Source organism: Haliotis rubra, unplaced genomic scaffold (genome assembly GCF_003918875.1).
Source record: "Haliotis rubra isolate DU_JTF1 unplaced genomic scaffold, ASM391887v1 Scf127, whole genome shotgun sequence".
NCBI classification, from domain to species: Eukaryota; Metazoa; Mollusca; class Gastropoda; order Lepetellida; family Haliotidae; genus Haliotis; species Haliotis rubra.
Window position 1 is genome coordinate 1,610,766 of NW_025765192.1, and position 14,917 is coordinate 1,625,682.

At 41.8% G+C, this 14,917-nt stretch overlaps 1 long non-coding RNA gene across 1 annotated transcript; it reads right to left on the reverse strand.

The window, feature by feature from the left end:
- Positions 1–4,852: 4,852 nt before the first annotated feature.
- Positions 4,853–6,994, reverse strand: LOC124266640. The gene is made up of 3 exons (XR_006895807.1): positions 6,890–6,994; positions 5,724–5,781; positions 4,853–5,281 (listed from the first exon to the last, which is right to left on the reverse strand). It is a non-coding gene; the product is annotated as an uncharacterized LOC124266640 (long non-coding RNA).
- Positions 6,995–14,917: the final 7,923 nt, after the last annotated feature.

Here is a 14,917-nt window from a genome sequence, read left to right on the forward strand (position 1 = left end):
CATCCACAGCTGTGAATAACTGCCACCTTCCAGTATCGTTTTTCGCCAAAGTCAGCAAAGTTCCAGCTATACCACCGAGGTCAATAGCCCGAATCGTACGATCGACTGATCTGAACAGACGTTTTGCAAACATGGAGAGGGTTTTAATTTTCGTTTCAAACAATTACTAGTTTGTTTTGTAAAGTCCTGAAGATTGGATCAGTGGAGTATTCAGGTAAAACTGAAGAATAAGATCATTGTTGTTCAAGATTCGGGTGATATTCTGATCACGTTGATTACCAAGCTGTGACCACACTATACTGACTCCGTGCCTACCAGCCCTTGTTGCATCCCCTTAGTGCCGAATGCCAGGCGCGGTAACAACTTTTGCCGTAATGCTGGCACGCTTGACCCAGGAACAGGAGGCGTTTGTTTTTATTCCCGACATATCCATAAAGGATTGGTATTTCAGTCGGATAACACAATTAGATGGAATGCTACAAGCTGTCCCACACGTGCAGTCACGTGACGATATAAATGCAATAATCCTGAACTCTAGTTCCTCTCACCTAACCTTAATATGGTTGGATTAAACGTGGCGTTAAACACTCCTCATACATTTAGTCTAATTAACCCTACTCCCACCCCCTCACCCCACCCCACCCCTTCAATTATTGATGAAAATAATCATAATGACTTGTGATCACACACATTGTGAACTGGCCTTGACATTCACACTATAAGACGCCGGATATCATAAGGATAAGGATATATAAGACGACCGATCAGCTTAAATATGTAAAGTGCATGTCGTTACCTCCATGCACTGTGTAAACAGAACCCAGAAGCGACAGCGAACTTTGCGCTGGTCCACTCGTTCAAACACAGTGCACTTGAACAGCGTCGTGCAGAATGTCAACGAAGATGACATTCAACATGTTGATTCACTGGTGCAAACATCAGGTTAACTCGTGGTGTCAATGCAGGAACGTCGAAAGTAGCTGTGTGCTTTCTAAGAAAATGGGCAACTTGTAAGTGAGTCAAAATATTGTGGATGTCAGCTTCTTCTTTCTGGGCTTTTCCTTGCCCCTTCGTCGGGTGAATGTGCAGACAGGACCATATGTCCCACCAGGCAGGGAAACAAAAAGCACCATCTTTTTATCCTTTTTCGGTGTAGCGCCTCGGGACCTACTAACCTCACAGCTCTCTGTCCTCAAGAAGGTTCATGTAATGACGGCTGTGCATGTCCTATGCAGTGCTGCTACTGCTACACTGTCTGGTATTGTGGTGTTGAAACAGCCGAAGGTTCGTGATGACGTCGGTACATTTTGCATCCCCGGTGACGTTAAGAATGCTTTGTGGATCTGGTCCCTGGTCTTCAGCAATCAAAGCTTGTTGTAAGAGGCGACTAAAGGGAACGAATGGTCAGGCCTGCTTTCTTGGTGACACATGTCATCGTATCAGTTGAGTAGGTCGATTCTCGTGACGTCAGTCACTGGATTATCTGACCAGATTAAAATATGTAAAGACATATAGGTCGACTATTGCGGAGTGCGGCGTAAAGCGAAACACAACCGAACTGCTAGACTAACGCTTAGTCTCTGAATATACATATAGCTTTGATTGTAACACATAAACCCAATTTAATTGAAAAGGAGCCCCGGTGAGATGGGAGATTCAGAACCTGGGGAAATCTAGACTTGCTTCATTTAGGGCTTTAGCACTATAGAGAGGGTTAGGCTGTAGGGAAAATAATATGGTTCAGACACTAAGAGACAGACTACCTAACTGGCAACAGACGACTGCAGTGTCACGCAACGACCTCTTCTAGGGTTCGCTATGTTTTTGGGGTGATGTTACTTTCTTGCTCGTTGCTGCGTGTTTGAGAGGTGTGTCCATTTCAGAATAATATATCCATGTTTCAACGCTGCCGCTGTTCTAATGTATTTAATGTGCATTTACAAATGCATATCCCACTCCCCAAGGGTGTATTTGCTTTTAGAAATGTGGCATCAGCTAGACAGGTTAGGCCTGCAAGACCCAGAGTGCTAATGCTCTTTTTAACCAAGTAATTTGAAGAAGTCGTAAACCGACTGTAATGGGAGTGTCCTCGGTTGTTGGGTGGTTGTCGGGTGGTTGTGAGGTGGTTGTTGGGCGAGTACTGGGCGATTGTTGGGCGGGTGGTATACATATATCACACGTGCCGTGGTTGTCCCACATGCAATGTTAACCCACGTGCAGTTGTAAGTGTTAATCTGGTGCTTATCAACGTCTCTAAGGAAAGGACTGTAGACATAATATTTGTCATTGTGAAGTATAGTGTCTATAACCTTTAACCTTATGACATCAAAACGCTTTCAAAGCATTACTCCCCAACTAACACACTGACTTTGAAGCAGCACAGAAACACAACAAAGTGGGGAAATTTGTGGGGTCTTACGTCACCTTCGTAGTGTTCTTGTCGTTACTTAAAACGCTTGGTCCAACGGTCATCCTGAACTTTGTAAAACATAATTGAGAACGATCATATTCAAATCGACATCCATTGTTTTCCACGATTAAAGGACGCCCCTTTCTACCGAAACTTGCTGCGCCTTGGTAAATTTCTTCATTACAACGAGTTTGACATTTCACTCTGTCCATTTGTGTTATACATTTTTTGTATACTGAGAGGAAAAAATAAGGGATCACACGAAAGGACAAGTGTTCCTTTATATTTTCCAGGTTTCTTCACAGGCTTTGTATCGCATAGCTTGTGAAGAAAGCTGGAAAAAAATAAGGGAACACTTGTGCTTTCATGTGATCCCATATTGTTTTCCCTCAGTATATCTTTCTAAGAATATAATTTCGTAATTCTCCTGGTTATCAAGAGCCAGGCTGCAGTCGCGGTGCAAACAAATAAAGAACACCCATGGGATCCGTGCTGATAACATCTATTGATAACATCAGCGAGGAAATCTGAGTTAAAATCTTGTCATCAAGGCGACCAAATGTATGGGGACGTCAGGCGAACTCTATCCCTGTCATGAAAATTCATGATAACAATGAAGTAATTTTTAGAATCTTTAATTTAGAATGACAGCTCGAAAACCGATTTGTACCAGTTAGGTCAAATGATACAAATTTCTAATTTTCATCGTATAGAAACATACTAAGGCGAATTTAATCGCTATAAACCTGTGACAAAAGCTAGACAAAAGAATCATCGCCCGTTCGTGACCATCGATACATTGACCAAACACAGCCACAGAAATTAGTGGGCTCCTGAACCGTATTATCGCCCATCCAAGTTTCAGTTTTGCAAAATAAGAATATTCCAAATGTATAACAGACTATGCCCTGTGGTCTCGCATGCATGGTGACTCCAATAAAAGTTTGTCAGAGGATACATGTATCTCGAACAGTGCTGCAAACCGTGCTGGGGGTGTGATTGTACGTGGTGTGTGTGTGTGTGTGTGTTTTGTGGGGTGAGGTGTGTAGTGGTGGTAGTGTTTGTATAGTGGTGGTGTGTGTTTAGTATTGGTGATAGTGTGAGTAGTGGTGGTGGTAGTGGTGGTGGTAGTGTGTCTAGTACTGGTGATAGTGTGTGTAGTGGTGGTAGTGGTGTGTAGTGGAGATAGTGTGTGTAGTGGTGGTGATAGTGTGTGTGGTGGTGGTGATAGTGTGTGTAGTGGTGGTGATAGTGTGTGTAGTGGTGGTGATAGTGTGTGTAGTGGTGGTGGTAGTGTGTGTAGTGGTGGTGATAGTGTGTGTAGTGGTGGTGGTAGTGTGTGTAGTGGTGGTGATAGTGTGTGTAGTGGTGGTGATAGTGTGTGTAGTGGAGATAGTGTGTGTAGTGGTGGTGGTCTGTAGTGGAGATAGTGTGTGTAGTGGAAGTAGTGTGTATTGGAAGTAGTGTGTGGTGTGTTTAGTGATGGTGGTGTAGTGGTAGTGGTGGTAGTGTGTACTGGAAGTAGTGTGTGCATTGGAAATAGTGTGTGCATTGGAAGTAGTGTGCAGTGTGGTGTAGTGTGTGTAGTAGTAGTGTGTGTTAGTAGTGTGTAGTGGAAGTAGTGTGTGTAGTGGAAGTAGTGGTGTGTGTGTTTAGTGGTGATAGTGTGTGTGTGGTGTGTTTGTGTGGGAGATAGTGTGTGTATTGGTGGTGGTGGTGTGTAGTGGAGATAGTGTGTGTGTGGTGGAAGTAGTGTGTGTGTGTATTGGAAGTGGTGTGTGGTGTGTTGTAGTGTGTGATTGGAAGCAGTGTGTGTGTAGTGGTGGTGGTGTGTAGTGGAGGTAGTGTGTGTATTGGAAGTAGTGTGTGTATTAGTGGTGGTGCGTGTGGTGGCAGCGTGTTCAGTGAGAGAATCGCGTGTTGTGGAAGTAGTCTCTGTAGCGGAAGCAGATCTGTGTGCAGATAATTTCGTTTTCAATAAAGTGTACACCAACGGTTGCTGTAGATACGTGTAGTGTTCTGTGCAGACATAACTTTACAATCTTGTACTTGACGTAGAAACAGATGCGTTATAATTGATACTTAAAATGTATGAAGGAAGATGATTTAAACCAACCAATGTAAAATCGACTTCTAGTCTTTACAAGGTGAACCATGGAGAGACTGCAAGCATGACCATATAACTGTAAATATGCTGGAATCAAACCAGCGTCTTACGCCTGAGGAAACAAACCCCTCTTAAAATGTGCCAAGTTATCACGAATCTTGTGCCAAGTTATCACGAATTGTCGACTCGCAATAAATGCATTGTAGCAGCCAAATTTTGTGTCTTGATCATTCAGGTTATCAATTGGGATGATTTAACACTGTGTTATTTGATGAGTTTCCATCAAGCAGAGCTCTCTGTGTTTGGTACGAGTTGAACTGAGAATAGACACAAAATTCGATGAGAATATTAGCTTTATTCTGACAAATGTCTCTTTCAAACAAAGAAATATATAATTTGAAAATTTAAACATGGAAACATAACGTATGTCAGGTCATTGTACACAAACATGATTTAATTTGTAACAATTAAAACGTGACAGTAGCGAATAATATATAACAGTCTTTAAGACCTAAACTTTCTCTTTTACCGACAAGGACGCCACAAACATGTAATTGCATCGTGATATTGCTGTCGTTATTGTAAAGATTTTCTGGGGGTAAAAATATAATGTAAAGTATAAGTCTGTAAATTCTAATATGCATTGGATGTAGAGTTAGCTACACGACAGACTTTACTATTGGGTAAAGTGTGAAGTAATGTTAGTATTGATATCTCTCAGTCGTACTGAGCGCTGCCAGCCGTTCCAGATCCACTCCTGACACCTGAAAGAGAGGAAGTGGTCACGCGTGAGCAAGATGATGTAATACGATAAATACTCAACACATACTTTCTCATATTTTTTTCAAAACTAATAACCATATAATATCATAATATTTGTAATTTGTAACCAGAATGCATTAAAATACGGTTATGACGAACTCAAAGGGACCACTAAAAGTTTAGCTCGCTTTAAGCGCAGTTCGTCATACGCATTTCGTCTAAAATGTAAAGCAGTTGGCTATGACTGATAATATATCGTTATATCCACCAGATGGTTATAGGCGTGTTTATGTTTAGTTTACTGCATGTATACACAAATGTAATGCTCCGTGTATTCCATTTCAGGTTGTGATATAATAGTATTAATACGAAGAAAAAGTAATCAACTTCTGTGAGCAAGAACGCTATCTTAAAAAGCTTAAAGAAGCTGAACTGAGGTCTTACCTCCTGGTCCGAACAGCGCTGCATAACAGGGGTTAGCACAATATAATTTGCCGGCATGCTGAAAGTGAAATACAGATATGTCAATAAGGATATCTCACTGTTGAATATTAGCCCATAAAAGGTTATACAAATTGGTTCTCGTCGGCCTGCGGGTCGTTAAGACCGGCAGTATGGCGACCATCCGTGCAATGTGTCTCCGTAAAGAATACGGTATCAGTTTAAGCTCCCTCAAAGTCAGTATATAGTTATCCTTGAATACGCATGTAATTTAGAAAGTGGTCAAATGTAACTTATGTTATAATTACTAAGAAAGTGTAATCCTAACTATAGGATATGATACATAAGTATATATCCTTGCCTGACCCGTTTACTCATTATTACTGACAAAAGGCACCGTAAACAATGTTTTTTTATATCGAGCATTCTGTACAATGTGTCCGAAATGACGTATATGGTCTTTGTATGAGCTCTTTAAAGATTAACAGTTTTCTGCCTGCTTGAACCTTATTGCCATTGTGAACGAGAGTTACATATTTTACTAACTCAGTAACAGAAAAATGCCAAATACCCAGATCATTATAAGGGGCTTTAGATCACGATCTTTTATTCTTATGTTCCCGAGGATCCCTCAAGGCACATGCATATGCCATGTGGTCGGTGGTACAGCATCTGCCTGCTTTAAACAGTGTAACCCCGTTAATATAGACTGCATGAGATAATATAAACAGGCGCTTTCTTTTGTCATTTAAAGTGAGTGAGTGAGTTTGGTATAACGCCGCCTTCAGCAATATTCCAGCAATATCACGGCGGGAGACACCAGAAATAGGCTTCACATATTGTACCCATGTGGGGACTCGAACCCGGGTCTTCGGCGTGTCGAGCGAACACCACCCCCCCCCCCTCCTCTTTGAAAATTCCTGGATCCGCCTATGTAATGAGTAGGCCACAGCGACACCAACGTGTAAATGTTGTTTGTTGACTAACGCCACGCCCTTCAATTATCCAGTACCATAATGGCAATCTGCATCTGATCCGGACCGAGCAAGCCAGTGATTAACATCATGAGCAAAGATCCACGTCTACAGAGACGTGGCAATATCACATTCAGACTTTAAGGTAAAGTGTTAAAGAACAAAGTTTATCATAGGCAAAGTCACATTACGTACCTCGTTCCCATTGCCAGCAGCAAGCGTCTTCTTGCAGCGTTCACATCTGTGGCAGGCCCTGTGGTACTCCTTCCCGTTGGATACCATCTTCTCAGCTGTAAACAGTACGTATATCTTTCATTATAATTACCGGACTGTTCAGGGACCATATAATAACACATTATATATTGATTCCTACAGAAGGGTGATGGTATCTGTGGCAGGCCCTGTGGTACTCCTTCCCGTTGGATACCATCTTCTCAGCTGTAAACAGTACGTATATCTTTCATTATAATTTCACCATATACTGTTCAGAAGGGTGACCATATAATATACCATCTTCTCAGCTGTAAACAGTACGTATATCTTTCATTATAATTACCAGACTGTTCAGGGACCATATAATAACACATTATATATTGATTCCTACAGAAGGGTGATGGTATCTGTGGCAGGCCCTGTGGTACTCCTTCCCGTTGGATACCATCTTCTCAGCTGTAAACAGTACGTATATCTTTCATTATAATTACCAGACTGTTCAGGGACCATATAATAACACATTATATATTGATTCCTACAGAAGGGTGATGATTTGAGACTCTACAACGCTACGTCCGAAGGGTACAAAAGGTCGCTAGATGACAAAGCAATTGGTAATATGTGTAAGTACATTTACTATGTACAGTCATAGACCGAAACTTATGTTGAGATAAGGCAACACGAGTTACCTCCACTTACTTGTAATACGGAATACATACTCATCTCTTAACGACAAACTGATATACACGTCGTTCTCCTGTATACTGACACTGGTGTTATGCTACAGATGTTAAAGTTATTGTGACAATAATACATGATTACTACATAATGAATTATGGCACTTCATATAAGTAAGTCCATGGACCCTAGTATGGTGATCTACCTTCAGTTGTTGGTGATCTATAGCCTATTTTTATATTGTGTTGTCCCCTATAGTTAAAATGTTTTAGATTCAATTACTTATTTTAAATGTATATCTGTGATACTCTAGTTGCTTTACTGTCCTTTGTCGGCAGGTTTTTATACTATCTATATATATTTTATTTTAATGTCAAGTGTTCTCGTCACGATATGGCTGAAATATTGCCGATGTGACGTTAAATAATAACTCACTCACTCACTCATGTAAGTAAGTACATGGTAAGTGGTAAGAAGAGAGCTGCGATTTGACATCTCAGTACAATAAAGTACTGTGAATATGTGTCCCAGTCCTCCCAGCTGCGAACGGGTACCTCGTAAGGATGGGAAAACCACATAAACTTGGTGCGCCCGAGATGAGATTGAAAAAGCGCTTTGAGCATGCATTTAGATGGGATGGACTTTAGCACTATAGAAACACCCATATGATAATAACAGTACTTTTAAATACTGTGAGCTCTATACTTATCGATGTTTTGATACAGTTAACTAACAACATACATGCAATCCATTGAATCCAATATAATATTCTGTTCAAAACGAACACAGTTAATGAGTGGCTTCGGTTTTACACAGCTTCAGACAAAACAGTATTCTACAAACATCATCGCAGTTATGCGGGGATTCGAATCCGGATCTTCGAAGAGATGAACCAGCGCTTGGTAATGACTTTAAGCAGGGATACTCTACCTTATATAGTCTCCCTGCTTTATTTAAGCAAGCAATCCTTCTGCAGGGATGGTTGTAAGCGGTGTGTGTGTGTGTGTGTGTGTGTGTGTGTGTGTGTGTGTGTGTGTGTGTGTGTGTGTGTGTGTGTGTGTGTGTGTGTTTTACTCTAACAATTGTTTAAATATCCACCTTTGGAGTGTCTGTGTGTGGCTATATTTGAATCGCTGATTTGTAATTAGTAACATTTGTTGTTATTCTTTACCACAATCAGTTATCTCCCTTCTTCTTAAGCGGTATGAGACAGTGTGCATCTCCTGGGTTATTGGACATTTTCAGGTTGGTTTTCGAGGGATCATCAATATCTGAAGTTGGCGTGTATTTACACAAACTAAGAGACATATTTGCGAGAAAACATATTGACCCGCACATTTTCTTTATGCAGTTGTTTTTAGCTTTCGATTCCTTAAAAAATGACATAGACTGTCCACGTCCCCAGAATACCCCTTCAAGAATTCTTTGACTATATATCGCGCAAAATACATATGTCCAACTAGCTGTGTACTAGAATCTGTACTATTCTGAGAAAGGGTAATCCCATATATAACATATGTTACATTTGACCACTTTCTAAATGGCATTGTGTGATCATAGCTTTCGGTCGTGGGAGCCAAATAACACTTATCAGAGGGGTACACAAAGCCCGCAGTGTAGACTATCAGTTGTCCAATTGTGTATAAGTCGCGGCGGCTGAGCGGGATAGGCGGCTGACTTTATGTGCTGGTGATTAGGTGCCTGACCGAGTGTGTGGGTTCTAATCCCGGATGGGATTCAACCCCCCAAAAGTACTAAAATCTGTACTTTTTTTAAGAAAGTGCAATCCCAAATATAGCATATGTGTCGTGTCAAGCATGGGGTCATACTCTCCTTAACCTGAAAGGTTGAGTTGTTGGGCAGGTGACATATATCTATCACACACTCATTGATCAAGAGTACCCGGAGAGTCATATTAACCCACATGCAAGTGCAGCCATGGGGGCGGGGAGACACGCTGTGTATATGCACTATATGAGTGGCGCTATCTCGTCAATCCTGCCGCCCCTTATCAGCCTATTTCCCCCTGTAAGCCCGATAGTAGTCTGTCTCACAGTCCCTGAACCACATTAATTTCCCTACTGCCAAGCCCTCTCTGCAGTGCTAAAGCCCTAAATAAAGCAAGTCTAGATTTCCTCAGGTTCAGGAATCTCTGGTCTCCCTAGGGCTCCTTTTCAATATAAATGGGCTTGTTTGTTACTATCCAAATTATATATATTCAGAGACTAAGCCTTAGTCTAGCCCGATAGGTATCAGCGTTTCATATTTAGATAGTATTGAGTGCTTGTCCAACCATTTTAGCAACAATCATGTGTAAGCCCGGACTATTTTTTATAATGGTAGCTACGCTCCTGCTTATCAACATCTACAGCCAACATAAGCAGGCCGGGCCCCGTCTCCTACAGGTCCTTGGTCATACTGACTTCAAGGCTGTTTGGTCAGTCTCACAGTCCCTGAACCACATTATTTTCACTACTGATTAACCCTCCCTGCAATGCTACAGCCCTGAATGAAGAAAGTATAGATTACCTCAGGTTCTGAATCCCTGGTCTCCCCAGGGCTCCTTTTCAATTTAAATGGGCCTGTTTGTTACTATTAAAATTATATATATTCAGAGAGTAAGCGCTAGTCTAACGGGTTTTTTTAAATGTGATCATATGGAAATAAAGCATTACGAATATGAAAATAAACAGGGGAACAAATTAAGATATATTAAAGACTTGACTTGCGATGCAAAAGTATACACCCATGTTTGAAGGTGGCTAAACAAATTTCATGAAACATTGTCTGTGGGGACGAGCGTTCCAAGCACTCCCTTGTGCGTGGATACAACAACTGAAGCTATTCTACACGGCAATGTTTGACGTAAGCCCCGCAGTCTGCCGAGCCTGTTTATTTGTATACATAGGGGTTCCGACAAGGAAACCGGAGCTATTTCACTCCGCATGAGATTATCAAGAGAGCCAGGATGCATCCAGAACAGAGCAGAGGAAATACATTCTGTAACGTGATGCGTTGTAGCTAAATAACCAATCGGGTAATTGGAAGTGTTCATCTTGCAGAGTGCGCTGGGGAATTCGGAAGTCAGTGTCCAGTGTAGGTTCATATAGGGTCGAATTTGCTATGTTAGAGTGTATTTTCAAGTGTAGATTTTCAAGTTAACTTTGACATTTTTCAATATTATTTATAGTGTTTCAGTTTGTTGGAAACAAGCCCACTTTGACACGCATTAGAGCTATAAAACTTGAAACCCACGAGCTGACGAAAGATTAGCGAGAGTCTGAGATCCCCGGTCATCGGATCCTGACACGACAAGGGGCACAATTTGTACAGGAACTGCAGACCATGAGCCATCCGTGCTGCAGTCATGTTTGGTTGAGGTTGAGATGGATATGATAATAGTCCTCGGTGGAGCAGGCGATGGTGTGGCAGTCACAGTTGCAGTACATGCATAAAACAGTGATAGTGACAAGGCTTATACTGTATCGGCACATAGGTGAGTGAGTATGGTTTTACGCCGCTTTTAGCAATATTCCAGCAATATCACGGCGGGGGACACCAGAAATGGGCTTCACACATTGTACCCATGTGGGGAATCGAACCCGGGTCTTGAGCGTGACGAGGGAAGGTTTTAACCATTTGACTACCCCACCGCCCCCGGCAGAGAGACACTGAAACAATTCACAGTGGTAGACACACAGAGTGAGAGAGTGTGGTTAACGCCGGTTTGACGAGTATAGTGTTATATCATGACGTGTCAGCTCGGTGCTGAAGGAAAGTCCGGATCCCTGTGGTGAAACCCATGGGTAGGGTGCTGACAAACCTATAAACATAATCGGGGATAACTATACACAAAGAACTTAGTTGAGCACCCGTTGACATATCTCACGATTGAATGAGCCCTGATCTTAACCCTTTGGAGCATATCTGGGACATGATAGGCCGTCGTTTGCAACAAGGGGATCTCCTTTACAGAACCTGCAGCTATCATCATAAAATCAACATGGATTCAAATCATTTTGTCGTTTTTTAAGAGAAAACTCGTTTTTTAAGAGAAAACTCATGTTGTCCCATCATGTTCACCACAAGAGGTTTTATGTACGTGTTGAAAACCTATCATTGCAAAAATACAGGGGGTGTTTAATTAAGTTCTTTCTGTAGAGTAGTTGAGCCACTGTTGCAAGAATCTGGCCTGCCCAGGGGAAGCAACTCTGCACAACTTGTTCTAGCACCATATTGGCGAACTGACTCTTCCTAAGGTGAGGTGAGGTGAAATTGGGTTTTACGTCGTGCTTGAGAATATTTCGCTCATATGACGACGTGCATGCGTGTGTATGTGTATGTGCGGCTGTTTATACTAGCCCAGACTTAAGCTGGTTTTACAGTGCTAGCCCACTGGGATACCATGCCGCAGTGAAGCATGAATACCCCACTCAGACACATTATACTGACTCCGAGCCGACCAGTCCTTGTTGTACCCATTAATGCCGAGCGCCAGGCAGGGACCAACAAGTACCATATTTTAACGTCTTTTGGAATAACGCGGTCGGGGATCGAACCCGTGACCTTCCGCTCTCCGGGCGGACGCTCTAACCACTACACCACGGGGGCGGTCGACTCTTCCTAAGAAAGTACTGACCGCGGTAATAGTAGCAGGAATTGTTGAATGAGTGAGGGGTTTACGGTAGTCAGTAATTTCATGTCATATCATTGACACAATAAGAACAGCTACACACCATGGGAAAATCGAACCCGGCCCTATTCCCACCACCCCAGCAAAAGTAAATATAAAGACACATAAAGAAAATATTTATAACAGTACTTGTAGCATGACTAGCGTTATGACCTAGGTTAATCTCAAGCGTTACACCCAGTCGTTATGAATATAGCTCGAAGTTCATACATCATAAATACATGTATAGGTTTCAGTTCTACAGGTGAGGATAACCTACTTACTTAACACACAAGGGGTTACACTCAGCCCACTGGCTGATATAACTGGGCAGTACTGAATTCTGGAGAGACCACTTGTTAACAATATCGAAGGAGAATAGTATCTCACAACAAATCTACAATGTGACAACGCCGGGAATGGGCAAAATATCGCCTGTTGCACTTGGATTATATAGACCAAGTTTTACATGTTTTCTAAGGGCGACAAGGGTACAATGTGACAGCATGACAAATTCTAGAATAACTTATAGTTTGTACGTCTGTAGTGGAGTTAATCTCCCTTCCTACACCAGTGTTGATTTCGGACAAGAGCCAGTTTCGTTATCATAGATTCATAACAAATATGCTATCGACCAACGCCTATTTCAGTCTAGAACAAACAGTGATTAGCTTTCTGTTGACAGCCCAACACATCTCGCCCACGCAGACTTGAATATTGAACAGATATAAGACTTGCTATCACGTCAATGTCGGGGTGAAGCAAACACAAAGGTTTCCGTTTACAGACGTTGATGTCGTTGGCCATTGTGTATAGCATATACTGTCATAACAAAGACATTCTATCGGCCCCTCACTCTTCCACAGACGCAAGACCTGACCAAACTGACTGTTAATTATCGTTATGGCCTCCATGCCCTGATTGTGTATAATTTATCATATAACAGTCACCGGGCGCTTTCATAGGCTGCTTCTGAACCTACTTTACTGGGCGACAATAGGTCTTAAGCATTCATTATTTTAAGATTGACGAACTCCGAGTGAGTGAGTGAGTATGGTTTTACGCCACTTTTAGCAATATTCCAGCTATATCACGGCGGGGGACACCGAGTATGGGCTTACACATTGTACCCATGTAGGGCATCGAACCCGGGTCTTCGGCGTGACGAGCGAACGCTTAAACCACTCTGCTACCCCACCGCCCCGTCGAACACCGATGTGTCGAACGTACATGAAATCAAAGCATGGTCCTCTTTAGTAATCATTCTACTGTTGCGTTGATACACGGATAACTCGAAGTATTCACGTACGTCCTTTCAACTTCGACTAAAGGGTGTTTGTTTTAAATCAGACAGAGCTTCACATCAAAGGGTTCGAATCGATGGGACGCAACCTAACAAATGTACTAGAATTGCGAAAGTGTAATCCCAAATATATCATACACGTTACACTTTAAACGAAAGCTTTACCCGCCTGCACCCACGACTCCATGTATGCAGACTTGGCCTCGTCGCTATATTCTTATTATAATTACACTCATACACTCATTACATAATGTATTTTATGTAATGAGTGTAGCGGGAGAATTTTCTAACAAATACATTTCTTCACCGATTTCGTTCAAATTTGAAATATGAGCTACTCATAACATATAAAAACAATATACGGTTGCATCTAGATTTTCAGTTTTAAAAATTATTGTCCAAACAGTGATTCGAACCCCTGTGGTTGAATGAGTTGGTAGTTTAGCTTTGTCCACTGCCCGTAACGCTGGGCTGTATTTCAGGATTTCAATTCATCACCGCCAATAAAGCTTTAAGTGATGTCGGTCCTAGTCTCTCGTACAGACCCTGAAGCAAATATATCCAAGAAAGCCCACACAAGTCTAGAAAATGTGGCAAGTCTAGATTTCCTCAGCTTCAGGGCTCCTTTTCATTATATTTTATATTTTTTTACTATGAACTTTTTTCAGTAAAATATGTTCATTTCAGAGACTAGTTGTTAGTCTATGTCGGTCCTAGTTTCTCGTACAGACCCTGAAGCAAATATATCCAAGAAAGCCCACACAAGTCTAGAAAATGTGGCAAGTCTAGATTTCCTCTTCTTCAGGAAAATGAAGAAGCTTCAGGGCTCCTTTTCATTATATTTTATATTTTTTTACTATGAACTTTTTTCAGTAAAATATGTTCATTTCAGAGACTAGTTGTTAGTCTATGTCGGTCCTAAAGGCGTTAGTTCTAACTTAAAGAACATGTCATTTTGCACTAATTTGACCTCACAACACAACATGACTCGGACTAGGCGAAGGTAGGTGAACCACTAGTCTGTCGTACAGACCCTGAAGCAAATATATCCAAGAAAGCCCACGCAAGTCTAGATTTCCTCAGTGTCAGTGCTCCTTTTCATTATATTATATATTTTGTTTACTATGAACTTTTTTCAGTAAAATATGTTCATTTCAGAGACTAGTTGTTAGTCTAGTGAACCACCGACTTGCCATAGATCCAGCACAATGGAATATGTCAATGATTATACTCCGCTATAGAAACGCTCCCCGACTTGGCCTGGCCTGGGCTACAGATCGTTGGTTCATTGACAAGAAACCTGTGCACGCACCTACCGTATTGACCCAAAGGGCGTACGGCACTAGCTAGCCTTATA